The 2,852-nt window shown below is 49.3% G+C and overlaps 1 protein-coding gene across 3 annotated transcripts in view; it reads left to right on the top strand.

Annotated features, from left to right (window-relative positions):
* The first annotated feature begins 916 nt into the window (after positions 1-916).
* LOC104949237 (NADH dehydrogenase [ubiquinone] flavoprotein 1, mitochondrial-like) overlaps positions 917-2,852 on the top strand; it is a 39,116-nt gene continuing 37,180 nt past the window's right edge. Inside the window, exon 1 of one of the 3 annotated variants that reach the window (XM_010775555.1) lies at positions 917-1,251. The gene's annotated coding sequence lies outside the window, so the exon portion shown is untranslated. Of the gene's footprint in view, positions 1,252-1,335; positions 1,427-1,530; positions 1,815-2,852 lie in introns of those variants that run through there. The other 2 variants (XM_010775557.1, XM_010775556.1) reach the window with 2 other exon arrangements.

Here is a 2,852-nt window from a genome sequence, read left to right as displayed (position 1 = left end):
GGGGGTGGTAATGGGGGGCTGAGCTCACCGCAAAATTATATATAGACTTCCTGCACCCTCACTTCAAAACCCACCAACACACACTCACTCACTCACTCATGGAGGAGCTACAGTAGACGAGGATGAGATTCAAACTTTGAAAAAGCGCGGTGATTCCCATACCCATAACCACTTCAAACAGTAAGTGTTCAAAGTTGACTTTTTTGCAGTGAAGTGAGGGTTAAGTGAGTCTCTCTGGAAGAAAATGTATTATAAAACCATGCTGAGTTTTTATTTTCAGCATGAGCAAACATAGGCTACAGTAGGCTATATAGACTTTTTTTTGTTTTGTTCTGATTCACGACAAGCCATTAAAAAAGTCCCTCGACCTTTGCTGCTCCTCAAACTGGATGTGACACATCCTTTATAATAGTTTCATTTATCATAATAAGTTCCGTTTGACTTAAATCTTCTTTCAGCCTCAGCTCGGGCTCCCATTTTGAGTTATTAATGCACTTCCAACTCTCCATTCGTGGTCGCCTCATCCAGGGTGTCTCCTGATTGCTGAGTCATGAATAGGAGGAAAGGGGGCACTTAGTCTAAAATGCTTGAAAAAGCGATGGCATTTGACATGCAGGCTTAGCTATTAGCAGATATACTTGAATGCGTTTTCCCTGCACGCCCTTATCTACCCACCTATGGCGGTGATGATGCCCGAAGCAGAGATAGGAGGAGCGGGGTCTCCAAACCGGCCCACCTCTCTCCTCCTCCGCCACCGGCTCCGCGACAGACACCGCTCCTGGCCTATCGCGTCAGAGCCGGAGCCCCTCCGTGCTCTCCCTCCCTCCCCCTCCCTCCCTCCCCTGTGCCCTGCCCACCCCAGCGGTCTCTTCTCCAGCCCTGCCAGAGCCAATCCGCGACTGGGTGTAAGTAGGGCAAGCCGCTTCCTGGTTCTCAGAAAGAAGGAGCCTGGAGTTGGAGTGGACCAGCGGAGGCAGCACACACACAGGGGGGGAAGCACCGCGGAGAGCCGGAGGTCTGCAGGGAAGACCCGCAACACGACAAACGCTGACCCACGAAATATTAAAAACCTCCCAGGTGTCGAGCTGAGGACGACAAGAGCGGTTCCCCCCGGTAGAAAAGAAAAGAGCCGGGAGGATAAAAAAGAATAAGTAGAAGAAGTCGGCAGGGTGGGACGGGATAATCCAGGAAGTGTGGAGGCCGGTCAGGTGGGAGGCGACAAGTCTGAACAGGTGACACACCGGCACTCAGGTAAACTGCTTCACCTGACTGTTGTCGATTTTAAATATGTATAACACTCATTTTAAGATAAATGTAGCCTCATGCAAGTGACTGTTTGCCATGACAGCACCGGCAACCCCATAGCCTCTCTCCTTCCCGGTTCTCATCGGGGTCACGGGAGGACTATCCACGTCACGGGTATTCGGTAACTCCCGTCGACATTAATGTATTCCCCTTTTTACAAGACAGTTTGAGCACTTGGTTTTGCACATATGAAACGGAGGCTGTGTGCTTGTTGTGGTTTATAAGCAGGTGCTGCAGCTGCTGTTTAATAGGCTGTGTGTGTCGGCCAGGTGAGAGGCAGAGGCAGAGCAGGGTCGGCGGGTACATTTCTGGAGACTGCTGCTAATTATAGCCGAGTCCCGGCTGACATCCAAAACCTAACCTGCTCTGCACGCACATCACCTGCCTTTCCACTGCCCATGGGCACGCAGGAGATGTGTTGGTTTGTAGCCCTTGCACCTAAAGGACCTCCCTTCAGTGGTCTGTTAATCATCATCATCATCATCATCATCATCATCATCATCCTCATGGCACGCCCAGTGTTTTTATTTTAATCCTGTCACTCTGCTGTTTTACAATAGGATGTGCTCAGGCTGTAATGTTAGGTTAAGGTGTGTGTGTGTGTGTGTGTGTGTGTGTGTGTGTGTGTGTGTGTGTGTGTGTGTGTGTGTGTGTGTGTGTACAATTACAGAGGTAGTTGTGTTGCTGACTCGCCCCTCTGACAGACCGGCCTAACGAGCTCAACTGGCTTGGGTTTGGTTTCTCTGTCTTGGGCACAGCCTGTTTGGTTAAATCTTTAGCCGTCCGTGCAGGTAGTTAATGCCTTCTGCCCTCTAGGCTCAGGTGTTGTTGCAGCATTTTTTTTGTTTTCCCCCCTCACCTCTGGTCCTCTGAGGGGCTGACAAGGCCTGAGCGTGTGAACGAACAGGAGTTTATGAGAAGAGAGGTCCTTTTTGTTTTCTTTGTCTCTCCCTGTTATCCCATGCCATCATGTGAGTGGACACCTAATGCTCTCCCCACATATGGAAGAGAACATAATAAGACATCTGTGCTGCATCCCTGGTTTCTGCTGTCCTCACACGACCTCTGTCCTGCTCTGCTTTATACAGGCTTGCTTCTTGTAGCTGATATCTCCTGTTCCCTTCCTACACATCACCATCGTTCGTTTAGTCTGAATCTGCCCTTCAGACTCATTCTCCACATCATTGCCTGAATCTCAAAGATGTGTTTGTATGCGTGTGTTTGTGTGTGGGGGGGGGGGGCTTACTTCACTTACCTCACTGAACATTGGAGAACTTGTTTTCCAACGAAGTCAAAGTAGGAAGCGGTCAGTTTCTATCAGTCTTTTTATTTCTGTTATTTTCCCAGAACCCCCCTGCTCCACCCCACATTACGTGTGTGTGTGTGTGTGTGTGTGTGTGTGTGTGTGTGTGTGTGTGTGTGTGTGTGTGTGTGTGTGTGTGTGTGTGTGTGTGTGTGTGTGTGTGTGTGTGTGTGTGTATATATATTCAAATTTCTTTATTAGGATAAACCCCTTGAGGTGAATCACCTCGTTTTCAAGGGGGTCC

The sequence above is a fragment of the Notothenia coriiceps genome, unplaced genomic scaffold, assembly GCF_000735185.1.
Source record: "Notothenia coriiceps isolate Sejong01 unplaced genomic scaffold, NC01 NC01_scaffold00015801, whole genome shotgun sequence".
Taxonomy (NCBI): domain Eukaryota; kingdom Metazoa; phylum Chordata; class Actinopteri; order Perciformes; family Nototheniidae; genus Notothenia; species Notothenia coriiceps.
This window is presented reverse-complemented; position numbering and strand designations above follow the sequence as displayed.